The sequence below is a fragment of the Equus asinus genome, chromosome 16 (assembly GCF_041296235.1).
Source record: "Equus asinus isolate D_3611 breed Donkey chromosome 16, EquAss-T2T_v2, whole genome shotgun sequence".
In the NCBI taxonomy this organism is placed as follows: domain Eukaryota; kingdom Metazoa; phylum Chordata; class Mammalia; order Perissodactyla; family Equidae; genus Equus; species Equus asinus.
In genome coordinates, this window is record NC_091805.1 from 31,551,179 (window position 1) to 31,569,879 (window position 18,701).

Here is an 18,701-nt window from a genome sequence, read left to right on the forward strand (position 1 = left end):
CATATTTATGTAATCCATTCCTCCAACAATGGATAACTGGATTGCCTCCAAATTCCCACCACAGAAACAATGCTTCAAGGAACATCTTCATTTGTTTCCACTTACAGTTTTGTAGGGAGTCAAATCGCTGGTCATAAGGCATAGCTTTGTTTAATTTGGTTAAGTATGGCCAGATTGCTACAGGTTGTCTATGTTATTCTGTGCTCCAACCAGCAGTGCCTGAGGAGTCCTATATTCCCCCCTCCTACCAACACTTAGCAGTGTCAGCTAATGCTTTATCTTTCTGAAGGGTCTTCAGGGATATGTCGTTGTTGTTTTAATTTGCATTCATCTAATTACTAACGATTTTGAGCATTTTTTTGTAAGTTTATTAGTCCTTTGGGTTTCCTCTTCTATGAATTGCCTCTACATATATTCTTGGCCCATTTTTCTAATGCGATTTATATCTGCTTCTTGTTTGTTCATATGAAGCTCATGTATATTCCAGATATTAGCCCCAATGGTATCTGACATTGAATAAAAATCTATGGTGTGATGTAATCAAATTAAGCAGTTTTCCACCTGGAATGATTCTGGAGTGTTGTACCTTCCCACTATTAGGGACCCAAGATACACTTCTGCATTATTGTCTGTTAGCTTTATGATTTTACCTCCACATTTAGATCTTTAATCTATCTGGAATTCTTCTCTATTCATCATGATTTATTTTTTTATGTACAGTAAGACATTTTTCCCAACACCATCTACTAAACAATCTGTCTCTTTTCTATGAATACCTTGGTCCCCCTCTATTGTATGTTAATTTTCCACATAAACATGTCTGCTTCTGAGATCTCTAGACTGTTCTATTGGTCTATTTTTCTTCGCACCAGATTCTTTAACTATAGCTTTATAATATGACAGTATCTAATAAGACAAATATCCTTTCTGTGCTTTTTTTTCAAAGTAGATTTAGCTCTCCATAGGCATTGATTCTTCCAAGTAATTTTAAAATAAGTTTAATGAGTTCTTTTCTTGTTAAGTTTATTTAAGAAATTGTATAGATTTTTGTGTTTCTAAAGTGACTAGTGCTTCATTTATGTTGCATTCTGATTATTGATAATTTATATAAACTATTAATTTTTGTATATTTTATTTGTATTTGACCTTTTTATTGAATTCTATTTTACTAGTTTTTCTGTTGATGTTATTGGATTTCCCACATAGAGAATTCATACCATATGTAAATCTCTTCTTTCATAATACTTTTCTTTCTTTTTTTTTAATTGAGATATAATTGACACATAACATTATATGAGTTTCAGGTGTGCACCAAATGACTCAATATCTGTATCCATTGCAAATTGATCATCAAAATAAGTCTAGTTAACATCCACCACCATAGTTATAAAATTTTTTTCTTGTGATAGCTCTTTTAAGATCTACTCTCTTAGCAGCTTTCAAATATGCAACACAGTATTATTAACTATAGTCACCACGTTGTATCACATCCCCATGACTTATTTATTTTATAACTGCAAGTTCACACTTTTTGATCCCATTCACCCATTTTGTGCCCCCCCCCCACCTTCCTATAATACTTATTTAACTGAATTCTTTTTCTTGACATATTGCATTGGCTACAGCTTCCTGACAAATGTTGAAGAATTACAATCATAGCAGACATTCTTATCTTATTCCTTATTTAATGAGAATGCTTCATGAATTTTTCCATTAAGTATGACAGATATGCTCTACCATATTAAAGGAGTATTTTTCTATTATTAATATACCAAGAGATTGCATAATATATAGAGTTTGAGTGTAATTAAATGTCTATCATTTATGGATCAAAGTACAGTCTTTCTCATTTTATTTATTAATCTGATAACTATTCTATAAATTTCCTAAATAAATCAATAAAGCGTATTGATTTTTGCCTGTGATTACACCTTTGACTGAATCCTTAGCTTTGATAAGTGCTGTGCTCACTATCCTTATTTTATAATCATTGAAACTTCAGTTTTGATCCTGTTTTAATCCAGCAATTATTTATGAAAATTACGGTGGTGGTTGTTTAATTCCCAAATAGCTACAACAAGGGGGTTCTTTTACACATTTATTCTTAACTTCTTAACCGTGGTCAGACAGTGAGCCCTGCACACATTTTGCTACTTTGCATTATTTAAGGACTTTTTTTTATGTAATATACTTCGAAAATTGTAAAAACACTCATTGCCTACCTGAATAAAATATATTATCTCTGCTTTAGGAAACAGAGTATTAGTTAGATTTGTTAAATCATTTGTTTTGAAACCGTTTATATCTTTTACATCCTTATTTGGGTTTTGCTGTTAATCTTTGAAATATGGAGGGATATTTCCGTCTCCCACAATGATTGTATACTGGTCAACTTTAAGATATTGCCACTATTTTTTTTTTTTTAAGATTTTATTATTTCCTTTTTCTCCCCAAAGCCCCCCGGTACATAGTTGTATATTCTTCATTGTGGGGTCTTCTAGTTGTGGCATGTGGGACGCTGCCTCAGTGTGGTCTGATGAGCAGTGCCATGTCCGCGCCCAGGATTCGAACCAACGAAACACTGGGCCGCCTGCAGCGGAGCGAGCAAACTTAACCACTCGGCCACGGGGCCAGCCCCATATTGCCACCTTTTTCAGCATGAAATTAGTCTCTTTATTCCATTTAAAACTCTTCTGCATTAAAATCTACTTTAATAATACCATTTCCATCTTTATTTCTGTTTGTTTTCATTTGCTTTAAATATTTTTGCCTATCCTGTTACTTTTTAACTTTCTGAGTTACTTGAGGTTGCGGGGAAGGTTGCTTTTGTGAACAACATAGAATTGGGTTTGATTTTGGTTCTATTTTATTTGTTTACTCAATGTGAGTCTTTTTTTTAAATGGAGGAATTTAGCTTAATTATTGTACCTATTCTGATTCATTGTTTTCTTTTGTTTTCTGTTGTTATTTTTTCAATTTTGTTTTATTTTTTCTTTAGGTTTATTGAAAACATTATTCTATAAAATGAAGAATTTATGTAGAAATTTATTGTGAGGTTTTAATAACCTACTATGTAGAAGCATATTGAAAAATACCTGATTCATTAAAATGCTCAGGAAATGTTTATTATTATTTTTATTGTCATTATTCATCCTCACCATCATCGTTATTCTGGCATTTAGAATTATCAAAGTAAATTCAGAGACCTCTTGACTTCTATTCCTTTTTTTCTTTTTTTTTTTTTTTTGAGGAAGATTAGCCCTGAGCTAATTACTGCCAGTCCTCCTCTTTTTGCTGAGGAAGCCTGGCCCTGAGCTAACATCCATGCCCATCTTCCTCTACTTTATATATGGGATGCCTACCACAGCATGGTGTGCCAAGCGGTGCCATGTCTGCACCCAGGATCTGAACCAGCAAACGCCGGGCCGCCAAGAAGCAGAACGTGCGAACTTAACCACTACGCCACCGGGCCGGCCCCTATCCCTTTCTAAGTACCTGACAGGATGATTATGGAAATCACTTTTGAATCTTTGAAGTTCATAAATTTCCCAATAATATGTCTAGCTGTTTTTCTCTTCTAATTAATTTTACTAGGCACATGGGAAGGTCTTTGAATCCACTAATTTCCTTCTGAAATCTCAAATAGTTACTTCCATTTTACAATCAAGAGAACAATCAAGTTGCTTCTTTTTCTTTTGTTTCTCTTTTCTTCAAGAACATAAAATATCTGTGAGTTGGATTTCCTCACTCAGTTGCACAAATCCACTATTTTTATCCATCTCTTCTAAGTTTTGTAAACTCTCCTCAATTCTCTGCTATATCTGACTTGATTCTCTTCAATGCTGATTCTGCTTGCTTCCAGTGCACTTTTGGATTCTTCTATTACAGTACTATGATATTATTTCCTCACCTAGTTATTTATGCACATAAGACAGTTCCTATCTTCTCTCTCCCATCTCATCTTTCATCTCTTCTTAAAGTCCATGTATTCTAGAATTTTATGGGGTGCACAAAGTAGATGATATAAATTTACCTCTGCTTCATTTCAAAAAATTGTTTTTAATAAGTGTTCCTCTTTTCTAAAGTGCTATATTTTCTTGGTTCTTTCATGTTGAAAAATCTTTTTCATTGAACCTTGTGATTGTTTATCTTTGAACGAAAATTTGGCTCTCCTGATCTCATATTTGCTGAGGAGTAGAAGAGTGGATTATTTCCCAGTCTCCATTTTATCTTCCTGGTGAGAAATCTTTTTCCAGATCTCATGCTGGAAGGCAGAAAGAAGCACTATATGTTAAGATCCAACCACCTGATGGATGGGAAAGAGTCCAAGCCCAGAGAAGTTCATGCCACAGTCTCTCAGCAGATATTCAGGGGAGAGACCACACTTGGCTATACGCAGCCTTCTATGGTCCCAGTCTCCATACTATTTACCTTGTGTGACTGTGCAGGCCTTCTTTCTGGTGCTGCTCTCAGGTCAGGGAAGATAGCCACAGGTATTCAGCTAGAATCCTGTTTTACTACTGCATTGTCTATGGATTGCTCGTTTGCATAAACCTCACAACCTCCCAGTACAGCTGCACCTTAAATGTGTTAGCCTTCAAAGAAAAAGAAAGTCTAAGAAAAATGCCCCATCTGTCCTATGGTCCACTATATTTAGTAGGTGTTAATTGGGTTCTACCACGTACTTCACTTTTTTCCAGAACACTTTACTGCTATATTATGGAAGACTGTTGTGTACGAACCCACAATGACTTTTTTCAGTTTCATTCCATCTATATTATAGTTAGTTCAGCCAAAATACCTGGCAGGGAAATGGTAATATTCTCTAGTTTCCTGTATTTATGCAGATTTCCCTGTTTTGTTTTTTTATTGTATTTTATTTTTTGGTCATTTCAACATGCTTCTCAGGTGGAACTGTGAGGGCAGTGAGAGAAGAAAGTTCTATGCGTGTACTCAAGTTGTTATGGAACCTAAAAATACAGAGAAGCAAATATATACTGTCCATATGGCAAAAGTCTGGAAGTTCTTGACAACAATCTATGAATTCTATTATTATCAGAACGCGTGCCCTTGAAATCTACACTTGGATTCATACACATCACCCAAGTCCAGAATATGGAAGGTGACTCTATCTTAAAAGGGTATTCAGAAAACTTCAGAATAAGTCTCACAAAAGGGCACGGCAAGTCGCATCATCTGGCATTGCAGAGTTTACCTTGCAGTCATGACAAATAAGCCTGGGAATTGGGTTCTATTCATGAGGCTCATAGATGGATATTTGAGGATACTGCAGCCTTTTGCACAGAATTAGAAAGTGGCCCAAGAGTGCCAGATGGGAGTCAGTACCAGCTCTGCTGTGTCAGTCAGTAAAGATACCAACAATGAGACTCTTTGCCAGCGTGTGGAGGCCACCATGCACTTCTCAAGATTGTAATTATTACACAGATGGTATCCCCAGAAGCTACAGGCTGAATATGCTGCAAAGCTCCTTCAGAGAGAAATCTTCCATCAACTCTGAAAAGGCATTAGAAGCCTCTTAGTAAGGAATTAGACTCTGCCACAAGAAGCTGGATCTGAGCATCTATACCATGAGAATGCCCTAACTATAGGAATTGGTCAACAGATACTCTGAGGTATTCTCCACGGGTTCCATCTTAAAATCATTCACTTTAAAGATTCTTTATGCCCTAAGAAAATATTTTTAATTGTTAACTATATAAGCCAAAAAGAGATTTTTGAGACAATTGCAAACAGACCCTTTGACAGGAGCCTAGATGCTTTTGATTACATTAGGCAAAGAAACAAGATAACATACCCAAGACTTAAAAAGATTAGAAGCCTTTCCCAACAATGCCAAATCCATACCCAGGAAGTAATTTTCTCAACCAGTAGAAGCGGACCTAACCATTTTTGGCAGGCATAGCAGCTGGTCAAAATGCTGAATTGTTGGAGTCCAAAAATTCCTTGCCCTCATCTTCCATAAAAGCCTTTAGAATTGTGAAGGGAACAAACTAAATGATATATGACAATCATAAATAGATACATAACTCTAAAATATATCCAAGGCTGAGTATCTCAAATGGCCTAGCTCCCATTAGTCAATTGCCTTAGCACCTCAAGTGTATTATAGCCTCACAATTCTTTCGAGATCATCTATTATCTTACTTATCATTGACATGAAATTGCCTTTGCAGAATTCAACACATGAACATTCTAGTTTATTTTCAAGTGGAATGTGTTTGCTGGATGTGGTATTAAATGTGATGCCTACTTTAAACTCTTTCATAATTTGTTGTATTCAACAAGTTGAATAAGGGGTGAAATAATATATGAAGACCTTGACCAATTCTGCTGTTTGGGTGTCCAAAAAAATCAAAAGAATACAAACTCAAAGGCTTAGTTGGACTGTTGGCTCCCTTATCGGGAGGGGAGAATTCCCTTGCACCCTGCCATGAAAAAGGCTACCACATATACCCACCTCTCAAGCTAAGGGTAGAATGTAAACCAAAGGCTCCTCTAGCTACATTTCCAATTGGTTATTGTTCATCTCTCTTCAGTTATCTGCTGACACATCCAGAGAAGAATAAAGACGGGGAACATACCCTATTTTCCTTTTTTGGCAGACTGCTTTTCTCATGTTAATAGGAACCTTTAATATTATTAGGAACATTACCTCATTTAAATCCTCACAGAAATTCAGAGAAGTAGATTCTACTATTATTGCTATTTCACCGATGAAGAAACTAAGGCATGGAGAGATCAAATAACTTGTCCAAGGTTACAGCTCATAAATGGTAGAGACTGGGATTCAAACTGAAGTCTTGTGAGGGAACTTCACACTCTTACCCCCTCTGCTCTGCTCTAGGGCCATCTGTTGTAGTTCACATATAGTTGATACAAGTGTCCTACCGCATGAGGGACTCTTGCGGCAGAAAGCAGTAGATATTAAGAGCCGGTTAGAAGCCTGGGCTTCCATGACTTGGTTACTCTGGCATGAGCTTGAATGAACAGCCTGTTGCTGGTGTGTGCTCATATTGCTTCTCTTTCATCCATCTGCCCCTCTTAAGACCTAGTCTTGGCTTTCTTCTAAGTCTTCCCTGGTATGTCTGCCAGGCGTTAGTTAAGACCTCTTTTTCAGATCCCTAGGTCTGTGAATAAAGATGTCATTTCCTGCCTGGGCCCAAACCCTTGGACTTTGGGAGAGAGTATGTTAGTGATGGTCCCCTTCAGTACTTAACTGGAGACTCTCCTACTTCAGCCCATTGAGTACTTTTCCTAACTGTGAAGCTCATCTGTTATTCACTCTCCCTAAACTGAATTCCAATATCATTAGCTCTTCCTGGTTTCTGTTGTCTCTCTCCCCTTCCTGCACCCCACCCTCCTGCCCTCACTGTCGCCACCTAATCTTGTTTCTTTTCTATTTTGTCTCTCCTATCCTTCCTCCTAATCCTTTTCAAATTGCTGTTTCCTCAGGCCCTTAACCAAGGCTCAATTCCTCCCTGTGTCATTAAGCCAATTTCTCACTCCTCTGTAAACACACAGGTTCACTGAAAGCCAACTTTCCTTTCTAACTCTGCTGTGGCCACCCCCTGACCCCTGACCAGCTGGGGCATTCCACCCCTCTCCCTTCTCACCCCAGCAGGAGCAATCCCATCTCTCTCTCAAAAGGTTTCCTGTCACTTAACAAATATCCCTTGTCTTGTTGAAAGACAGTCACCATCTGGCTCTGGTAAAGTCCACCAGTGAACATCCTTAGAAATATTAAAATCATTTATATTTGATAACATTTACCTCACATTTCCAGACCTTTTCATCTACACTCATTTGTTCATTTTTTCCTACAGGGCAGTGGTCTCACAGCTTGAACTCTTTATACAAATATTCTCAGCGTTACAGCATGTCATAAGCATTATAGGGTTTGGTATAGCATATAGCATTGCCAGGGTTTGGTAGAGGATAGAACAAACTAAACTTACATCTTGGTTTTTGAAAGTTTTGCTTATCTGTTGTTAGCAAACTATGTTTTAACCATAGTTACAGACACAGAGGGCAGGACGTGTTCCCAGCAGCGGGAGACAGACAGGAGAAAGTCCAGGCAGATGGCAAATGTGCACCAGGGGAGAGTCAGCAGTGAGCAACAGGTGTGCTGGCAGAGAAGGAAAATGCAGCATCAAGAGCTGGGTTGGCAGCAGGCAGAGTCAATATCAGGGAAATCTGGCAACAGGTAAAAGGAGCCAACCACAAGCACTAAAGTTCTGGTTCATAAAATGACTCAGGTGGCAGGACAGGATCATAGCAGTGGAGGACGTGGGATTCTAGGCAGAGGCAGAAGGTAAACACAGAGGCACCAAGGATTTATCCCAGTTGCTGGAATGGAGATTCAAGATGGGTTTTATTCACAAGGAAGGTGATAGCTAGAGGAGAAAGTCAACAAGACTGACCGAGGCTGAGGCACTAAGCAATTGCTTTCCACTCAATTCTACGTGCCCAGGACCAGATTGGCCCAAGGGTTGAAAAGAGAATGAAACTTCCAGGTGGAAATCAAGTGGCCTGGCTTTCCAGTTCAAGGCAAATGAGCCCATTGGATGGTTAATGGGTGAATCACAGGCGGGTAAAATGTCATGAAAGGGGTAATATCAGCAGTGCACGCAGCTTCTGGGACTGCTGCACTGACAAAGAGTGCTTTCCCTTATAAGAGTTTGTCTGGCATGGACCCCAGCCTCCCAGTGGAGACCTGCCTGCCTGCCCATAGGCTATGTCCCAGGGGCACCTGCTGTACAAACCCATACACCCAAGGCATAGGATAACAACTTCTGTATGAGCACTAGAAACAAACCAACAAAATCTGATGACAGGATCATCTGACATGCATTTGACAGATAAGGCAAGTTAAGGTTACAAAGCCCCGTAGACACGCAGGCCAGAGGAAGCAATGTGACTTCCAGAATGCCTTTTGGTCAGAGCTGGAACTCAATAAATATTTGGAGATTGATTAATCTTACCATTGGCTTTAGGTTTCCAGAGAAGCAGAAACTTGATTCAAACCACATCTTTGGCCACTCTCCTTTATCTGGTAGCCAAAGTATGAGTAATCCTGACCTCAATATTTTCTTTGGTGATATTCAAGGTTGGGTATTGCAGTAAAGGAATAATTCCCTGAAAGCAAGGAGACCTGCTGTAAGATGCCTGACTATAATGTCTACGACTCAAAATGCAAATAGCTGCTCTCTGGGAAGTTGTCCAGATTTTCAGTGCTGGCAAGTTGCTGAGTTGCCCAGGTAAATACTTTTGTTTAAATACAAAAAATGATGTGTATAAGTATGCATCATCTATTTGAGTGTTAATTATTTCAGAATTAAATGCACTTCTAATGACCATTATTTGATGTTTCTCCATGAAGTCATTTTTGCCAAATCAATTATGCCCTAATTGAGCAGGGCAGAAATTTGTATTTTTTGCTGTCATGAGCAGTTTCGGAGACCCTCATGTCATTTCCACCCCCACAGAGCAAATACTGATACCACCCTGCCATTCAGGCAAACTCAGGGTAACCCACAAATGCCGGAAATGTCTCTACTTTGACTGTCTAAGCAGGAGGGAGAAAGAAGTAATCCATTTCATTTAGAGTTGTGAGTATCATCTTGGCATCAAAATGACAAATGAGCCTTCTCCATGTGTGAAGCATGCTGGAGTTAGTGGGCTACGTCCCAGGGCTATAAAAACTTGGAAATGTCAACGGCATTGCCAAGCATCTGCTCTCTCTAGCCCCACATTTCTGGGCAACTGCAAAAATTCTTCAGGATGATGCATTCAAGCTCCAGTCTTCCAGCATAAACTGTCAGGAGAAATTTTAAATTTACATCAAAGAAATTAGGTGAATCATCCTACTCTCCCCCGTTACTGCTCCGTGGGGGTCTCTGGGATGAAATGAAATTGTGGTTACATTTCCAAATGGGTTATAAACCCAACACAACTCTCCTTAGAGACTCACAACTTATACTTCCCCATTGCCTGGTACACTATTGCATCTCTAAAGCTACTCCAGACACACTCGGTATAGCAGCAAGCCTTGGGGAAAAGGCAAAAACAGGGAAGAAAATTCTGCCGATGGATGGTTGAGAGCTTAGTGGACCTTATTAAACATATACACACACACACAGAATCTCCAGCCCTGCATCACTGTTTCCTGGATGACTCCATCCCATTATATGCTGATATAATGGCATGCTAGTAAATAGCTAAATAACAGCTCTCCATCGCTGACAGGGAATTTACACCCTGTGAAGCCTCCTTTATTTTTGTGATTACTGAGCTTTCAAAGGGACTTCCCTTCAAAGCTTTCAAAGCTGGGATATTTTTTTTACAATGACACCCTGCATCTAACTAGACTTTGTAACTAAAGTTTTTGAATAGATACTTATGTTAACTAGAGGATGGTTTCCAGTTAGAGACAGAATCATTTTATTTTGAAAAGACTTACCCCTTGCCTTATCCCAGAAACAATGATAAGAACCCGAAAATGGCAAACTCTGGCTTGGGTTCAGCTTCCAGGGAATCACCAAGATACACATAGCCTTTTCTAAGTATTTTTAGAAAACGGGCAATAACACCCAAAAGATAAACACTTTGACTAAGTACAGACGTCACTGAGATGATTGCTAATTCAGAAATACACTTTTAGGAGCTCATTTTCTCCTACTGTTTCCAGGCACAGTACCAGCAAGAAAGTAATTGCCTAGGAGAAGGGGAAAAAACGTAAGTAAAATAAAATCAAATAAACTTCTCTTTTAAAAAAAAATAGCACATACGGAATTTTAAGAACATTTTAAGATGGCCCAGTTAACTAAGTAGTCAGACTCCACTTCAGTCGTCTGAGAGCAAAGTCGATACACGGAACACTCATTTCCCAGTCTGTGGCGGTGGTAACTCTCTGGCAGTTTCTGTGATATATGCCCACTTCTACTCATCATGAAGTTTTTGATTAATGTGCAGTTAATCTTTCTTCTTGCTAATAGACCAAAATATTTCTCATCAAGCAATAAATGATCAGACTACTGATACAAGTGGCTTTTGAGAAGTCCATTTATAATACAGTACCTTCAGCAAAAATTCTTGATTTAAAAGAAGAAGAAAAACTAAAATTGATGTCTTTAGACTTTTACAATTCTCGCCCACTCCTTCTCTTGGACAGGGGCTTTGGGGTGGCAAAAATGGAAAGGAGAAGGAGGGAAAGAAAGCAAAGTAGCATTTCTTGAGGACTCGCAGTGTGTCAGTCCCCATACTGGGCACTGAATTAACACATTATCTCATTTAATTCCCATAGCAACCTTTTAGAGCAGTATGATTATCCCCATTTTACTGATAAGTAAAGTGAGCTTTACCCATGTTAAGTAGTCCACGGTCATGCAGCTAACAAGTGGTGAAAACTAGTTTCAAACCGTTATCCATCTGACTATAAAAACCATGCTCTTAACACCCTATGGTACTTAGCATCCACACATTGAGCATAAAGAGAAAGAGTGTAATTCTGTCATTAGACTTGTTAATTTTAGACCAACTCCTATAAAAGTAAACCATGTTTCCTGATTAGCTGAATTAAGAATGTTGAGCATTCACACAGATATTAAAACAGAAAATAATCCTTCCAGGGCTGCTCTCCCACAAGAGCATTAGAGCCCCAAAGAGACAGAGATCATCAGCAGTGGGTCAGAAGTATTTTACTCACAGGATCAAGACTGGCATTTAAATAGATGCCTTAAAAACCTACCGCTCATGTCCACTTCATTCCATAGTAAGGAGTAATCACTAATTCTTAGTTAGCTAATACAGGCAGCAATAAATCTTGGTATGAAGGGCAAAATTGGGGGCCAACTCTGTGAGGAAAGCATGTTGATGTAGATACAGTGGCCAATCCGGCCTTGAGAAGGACACGAAACCCTGAGAAGTTGACAAATGTACTGTGGGACTAGAGTCAGGAAAGGGGAATTCTGCTTCTAATTCTTATTTGTGGCAAGATTCTAGACAAGTCACTATACTTCCCTGGACTTCGTTTCTTCATCTCTTAAATAAATAAGGGTTTTATAACGACTACCATCAAGGTTCCTTGCAGACCATTTTAGCTTCTAAGTCTGTGTTCAACAAAGTGGAACTGGAGAGAGTTCAGAGTTGGGGCATAGAGAAGGCTATGCTGAAGTTCAAACTCGCATTATGACAAAGAGTGGGGACAAATCATGACAGTCCCATTGTTCCAGGCTAGGGGACCAAAATGAAGGAGAAATCAAAATCCAAGCAAAAGGTAGCATAACAGTGACAAGATGCCAGCTGTAAGGAAGAATAAGGGACAGACCACTAAGTTTTAACCCCAGGCTTTCTTCCTCAAGAAACTTAAAAAATTAACCCTGAGTCGAGCGGCTGACCTGAAGATGGCAGTTGCAAGTAACAGAAATGCCTGGTTAGAATGAGAAGCGTTCTGAGAAAACAGTTTCTAACCAACTCCTGTATATGGACACACTACTTCTGTTGTCTCTAAATACAACTTGACAAGGATTTCCAAGCATTCAGTATTGGTCTCAGTTCTGTTAGTGATCCCCATATTCTTAAAGGAAGAGAACTAAACAAATCAATGAACCACAGAGACGTTTTAAGAACGCCCTTCTGAGAAAGGAATTTGGTTCCTGGTTTTTCCTTGAGGGAGATTGGGTTAATTGACTTAGGGTAATAGCAGCTTGATTCATGAAGATTTTTTTAAAATCTTCACTATGTTTTAAATCAGTTTTCCCAATAGCCACCATCTCACTTACCCAGCTTTAAGTAACATAGCTCAACCAAGTAATAAAAAATACAGTTTAAATTATTTTACAATTGCATAATTTTTGAGGACGAGTAGGTAATTTGGAAATTTCTTCAGATTTGCTAACTGTTTTGAAAGTTAACTGGGATAGTTTTTTGACTATGGGAAGAAACATATACATATATACATTATATATAATGCATATGTGAATATGCATTATTTACATTATGTTATAATGATTAATTTTATTATATGTAGTATATTGATTATATTAATACGTATGTGTCTATATATCTGACTATGTGTTTTGACTTTCAGATCCAAAAGCAAAATAGGAAATTCTGGGTTAATGAGTGCAGTAAACAAGTAAATAGATACAAGACTGAACTGTTTAGCACTCGTTTTGATAGGAAGTAACTATTAATAACCCAAATATTAATTAAACATATATTGATTAAGTAAACTATTGTTCAGTCTTAAAGCAAATACTACATAGCTGTTCAAAAATATGGGCGCTGGTCTGGTGGCACAATGGTTAAGTTCTCACACTCCACTTCAGCAGCCCAGGGTTTGCCAGTTCATATCCCGGGTTTGGACCTAGGCACCGCTCATTAAGCCATGCTGTGGCAGACATCCCACATATAAAGTAGAAGAAGATGGGCACAGATGTTAGCTCAGGGCCAATCTTCCTCAGCAAAAAAAAAAAGAGAGACAGAGAAAGATTGGCAGCAGATGTTAGCTCAGGGCTACTCTTCTTCAAAAAAAATAGAGAGAGAGATGTGGATTTACATGTATGAAAAGGCAATCAACATATTACATTGTGACTAAGGAATTGCAGAACAGTACTATATGTGTTTTCCCAGGTTAGTATACTCATAAGAAAGTTGGAACAGTATGCATCATACTATTGTTAACAGTTCTCTCTGGGGATAGAACTTACATTTTCTATGTGATATATTTTCTTTTATGTGCAAATTGGATACAACTTCATATTACTATTAAAATCGGAAAAAAAGATTCCAATGAAAACTAAGATGCAGCAGGCTGCCCGTGGACATATATGCCTTTTGACATCTCAATCTAAGTCGAGCATGAGGGCAGAGTTTGGCAGTATGCCATGTAAGCCTCATTTCAGAGGACTAATTATCTTTTAAAGTTTTATATGAGGTATCTAACACTCAGCAATCTCTTGATGATGGTGGTGATTGATGATGGGAGTGATCTTGGCTCTGAAAAACCTTAACACATTCCTTCAGTGGGGAGTCAAGAGAGGGAAGTGTGATTGATAAAGTCTTGGACATGTTTGGGCTTCAGCAGGACCCAATATTGCAGGACCCATAACTCAAAGCAACACAAAATTTTCCATTTACTAATGAATACAAACAGATAAAGGAAGAGAGCTGCTGTCAGAAACTTATACGGCCATTTGAAATGAGATTGTGCTTAAACTACTCCACACAGTATTTCAAGGTCAGTTAATATAGTGACCTAGCACTGTACTAGGCACTTCAAAACATAAGCAGTTGCTTTTTTTGTTGCTTTTAATGTACTCCACAAGTGACAAAAGAGCACAGGGCAGAATCTGGCCTGGAAGTTAGGAGAGCTGAACTCTAGACCTAACTCCACCAATGACAGACAAACTGTGACATTGGCCAACCCACTCACCCTCTCTGGTCTCAATTTCCTTATAAGGTTTACACCGCCTTTTGTCTACATTTATTTCCACTGAGTCTATTTCATGTCACAAGTAACAAACCTGACCTGCCTGTATCGTGGATTGCTGTATCTCCGGCATCTAGAATGGAGATTGCTACATAGAAGATGCTTAACAAATATGTTGAAAGGACAAATTCTTTAGTGGTGCACTCTGAGGTTTTTTATGGGTGGCTTTTGCTTTTAGCATAACTTGGAGTAAAAGTGGGAAAGCAGCAAACAAGGATCAGGATCTGTTTCTTGGACAAGAGAATTTTTTTGCCTAAAAACCCAAAACAAACAAAAAAAACAAAGAAACCCATGGCAAAGCCATCAGTGAGTCTTTCTCTGCATTGGAAACCTCATTGCAAGGCCCAGCAGAGCCCACTTAGCGTCTCACTCAGAGCTCCAATGATAGGCCCCTCCCCTCCGCATTCCTTTCCTCCCTCTTTCACTGTCGCTGAAACCTGCCCTATAAATCAGATTTAATTATCTATAAAATTTGGTGTAGAAAAGGATTTACTCATTAAAAATGTTCATCAACTTGCTACCCACGTTCCAGACTAATAGAAGCGGAAAAGGAACACCATGGAAACACCAGACGGGCTGCAGAGATAAGCAAGCTTTGAAATACCTGAACCTCAATTAAACAGCAAGTTCCAGTTGCTGTATTTGCCTTTTAAAATATCATGTTGGGAATAAGTAAATGTCACCAAGTAATCAGCCTATGTTCCTTCTTTTCTTTTTAGTTTACTTGCTTCAACAGGTTTTCCAAAATGGTTTTTCTTGGTTGACCTCCTTTGCCTGTGTGTTACCGAAGATATTCTCCCCGGTCGTGTGTGTGTGTTTGCAAAATGTCATAATCCTCTCTACAGCCAAACACAAGGGCTCGCATTTAGTCACAGAGTGAGGAGCAGTTAATTAATGAGAGCAGAGGGAGACAGTAAGGAAACATTGGAGACACTCGTCGCCAGTGGAAGATCAGAGGGGAAATGTCTGAAGTCAGTCCAAGATAAATCTACAGTCCGCAGAGACAGTCGTGGATAGACGATGCTGGCTGCCAGCTAAGTTGCATTTTGTGTGTGTGTGTGTGTGTGTGTGTGTGTGTGTGTTTGTGTGTACGTGTGGTGGGCATGTTTGCGGTTTTTGTTTGTTAAGGTGGTAGAAGCAGGAAACATGGGAACTTGAAACTTGGAGAGAATCCTAGAGTAACTTTAACAAAAGCAAAGTTCCTATCTAAAATTGCACAGCCATTGCCACGAAATTCTTCATTTGTGAAAAGGCAAAGATCTAAACTTTTTCTCCTTTTCCGGCACATGACAGGATTTCTGTCGTGACTTTCCTAAATTCTCACTGTGCCAAGAAGGAAAAAAGTGCCCACAGGAGTGGGAGGGAAAAGACACATGGAGTGGCAGCAAGGAAACCTGCCGAGGGGAGCCAGCCTTCCCTTCTGGCCCCTCACTTCCTTCCAGAGAGAACGTCTTTCCTTGACAGTGCCTGCCTCCTGTCATTTCTTCCCAACACTCTGCCCAACCCTGGAAATCTGGATTTTTCTTTTTAAAGAAAGATGTCTAGAGAGAAAAATAGACCATGAACAGCCAATAGAAAATACACCAGAGCTTGTTGATATGGTCCTGTCAGATATTTCAAGTGTTACTGGTGAGGCTCACTTCTGATTTCTGGAGACTTGTTTCCTTTCATTTCATTGTGTCTATTCTTTCTATTTGTCCCTACGATCTCTTGCTGAGTCTTCCATTTTGTGATTTAACTAATCTCACGAATTCACCAAAACTGACCCAAATTAAGGTTTGGAATGTTTTAACTCAGTTTTGGAAAGTAGGCTGCTCCAGTTGCTGTCTTCTCACTAATAGGATGGGTCTGTGTTCCCAGCTCAGATATGTCTTTGAAGACTCATGCTCTTGACCATGCAACTATGAGAAAATTCTAAGCCACAACACCCGGACTGATGTTCTGACTAAGGCGGCTTGGTCTTGGTCCAGTGTTTGCCCCACGAGACTATGGGCTCAAAAAATAAATGATGTTATAGACTGTGCTTCAAGACGTCTTTTGTTCCTCTGTGCCATTGTTTGTTAACACACTGTATAAATGGCTCCCCTCTATTATGAGCAACTCACAGACAGGAATATTATTTTATTCATTTCCTATTATTGATGTCTAAGACAGTACCTAGCATTTTGAAAGATTTTAACACTTTGAAATGAATGAAGGGGCAAATCGCTTTTTTGATGGTTGACCTGCAGAACCATCTTATTCCGAAGAAAAATTAAAATTTTAAAATCCATCACATTTTGATCTTCTGGGTTTACCCCCTTACTCAGAGTGTGCAAGACTATGAGTGATGACCCTGGTATTTTCCAAGTGCTCTGTGTTCTCTATTTTGTCATTATCTTGCTCCTGTCCCAATAGCCATAAGAAGGCACCTACTCAACTCTCTGTGCTGTCAGTAAAGATAATCTTTAAATTGCATTCAAATGAATATTTACTAAATATGAAACTCTGTGCTACCCAACTTTTGCTAGCAGTGTGAGCGCAGGCATTCAGAGTAGGGGTAGAGCAAAGAGTTGCAAATGACAGGAAGGAGGAGGGTGGGAAGAGGAGAATCAAAGAGAGTAGGAAAGCCTTGTTGTTCAGTCAACCACCATTCATCATTTTCTTACTCTAGGCCAGTACTGTGCTATTCTCCTGCGAGACAATAGGTAAAGAGGACATAGTCCTTGTTCACAAAGAGTTAAAAATCTAGTGGGGGCAGATGTGTATGAACCTGGTAGCCTTTCTGATTTCACTGCCCTGAAAATCATACCATATAAATGACTGCTAGGCCTCAGGCTGTTCTCCTAGTGTCGAGGATGACTAGCAATGAATGAAATCTCCCAGAATTTGAGTCATGAGCTTGACTGTTAGTTATGCATTGTTGAGCTCCATGATCATTCTTCCATGACAATAGGCTTGCTGCCACTACCAAGTGAACACTGAATATACTCCTTAGGCAGTGGGAGAATCTAATGAAATCCAATACAGGACCAGTTTAAAACAGAAGCCAGTCACCGTTGTCTTTCCAAATTATGTAAATATGGCAGTTGCATTCACAGGCAGAGAAGACTGACACCTCCATCAAATGACTGAAGGAGACTCTAAGCCCATCCGGTCCTAGAAATATCCCCATTAAACCAGCCATAAAATTCTTAATGCCTCTCCAGGAAAGGCACTTTTACCAGGTTAAGTCATCAGAGGCCTGGAAAGAAAAACTCATGATCATATCTTACCCATTATCAGGAATTAGCTTATTTAATTAACCCATTACCCTTCTTCCTGCTAACGTCCTGCCTTCACCCCCACCCATTCCCACCTCCGTCTCCACTCAAGAAGCTTTAGGTCCAAAACTGGGGGTGGAGTGGGTGGCAGGTACTAACCCTTGATGGGAGAGGACATCTGTATTTTTCAGAAGGCTTAGACATATCTCGGTGGGGAGTCTTGATTTGATTGTGGGTATCTGGAAAGAAAACACAAAGAAAGGGAAAGAATTGCTGAAAACACAATTTCCCCATATCAGAATTTTGTGAGCCACCTGATCTGCAAGGGATAGCTCTTCTCCTTCTCAAATCCGAAACCTGGTTCAGAGCTCTCTAGAATGTCTGCTACAGGCACAAAACCCCCATTAAGACGCTTGACAATCTAACCCATGCAGTTCCTCTCTTAGTAGCAGCTACCCTAAGTGACATCCAAATGTTGGTAATGAGGAGACATCTGCATATACACTGGTTTTGAAACATAAAGCGCTGGAGGAGTTATGAGCTGTCAATCATGTCAGCTCTTCTCGGCCCTGTGTTTATTCAGAATTAATTTTCAAGGCTGCAGGAAGTGTTGTTACTAACTGATGAGCAAGTTTGAACACTAAGAATGAAGAATGATTGATGCTCTTTTAGGTAAGCTGGAAAACTCTTCATCCGCTAGAGGCAGCCACAGCTCAGGATGCTGATAAGGTTCTGACACGGAGAGTGAGTGATGAGTGGTGCGTAATGTCTGCTGAAAACGAGAAGCTATGACAACAATGTGAAGAGGCATCCTCTGAACACAAACCCTTTGGCTCTACACAAGCAAGTTAACAGTTCTGCTCTCTGGACTTGATCTATGGCAGAAACCCCAGTCGGGATCACTTGTCCTTCTCTGCTGGAAGAGACTATAAAAACAAAAACAGTAA